This window comes from Wasmannia auropunctata, unplaced genomic scaffold (assembly GCF_000956235.1).
Source record: "Wasmannia auropunctata unplaced genomic scaffold, wasmannia.A_1.0 LD336044.1, whole genome shotgun sequence".
In the NCBI taxonomy this organism is placed as follows: domain Eukaryota; kingdom Metazoa; phylum Arthropoda; class Insecta; order Hymenoptera; family Formicidae; genus Wasmannia; species Wasmannia auropunctata.
In genome coordinates this window covers 640,439-640,854 of record NW_012026846.1, presented here as the reverse complement: position 1 = coordinate 640,854, position 416 = coordinate 640,439, and the positions used below count along the sequence as shown (strand labels likewise).

Genomic DNA, 416 nt, shown 5'->3' with positions numbered 1-416 from the left:
AAAATTCAAGTTTGAAGAAATAAGAAAAATTGTTCATATATAATTATATATGTATATTTTTATTACTTATATATGATTATATATGGTTATATAACAATTTTTCTCATTTCTTCAAGCTCTATTTTTTGTAAAAGAAACCAATGTAAAAATTATTCTTTTAATTATTTTTTATGTTTCCTTATTATTATCAATTTTGTATTAAAGAATTTTGCAAAGGAAAGAAACATATATGGACATATTTTGCATATAATTATGTATAATTATATATGGAACTTTTTTCTATCTTTAGCCGATTGTTAAATAATGGGTTTTAAACAATTGCAATAGTTTAGACCGATTTCTGAGTCCTAATTAACAATTGCTGCATAGATAGATCTTAGATATCATCGTTAACTTGTTAAATATCGTGTTATAAA

The 416-nt window shown here is 20.9% G+C and overlaps 1 protein-coding gene across 1 annotated transcript in view; it reads right to left on the bottom strand.

Moving 5' to 3' along the window:
• LOC105451808 (protein takeout) overlaps positions 1 to 416 on the bottom strand; it is a 6,878-nt gene that overhangs the window by 4,661 nt on the left and 1,801 nt on the right. The gene's annotated exons all lie outside the window — the stretch shown is intronic.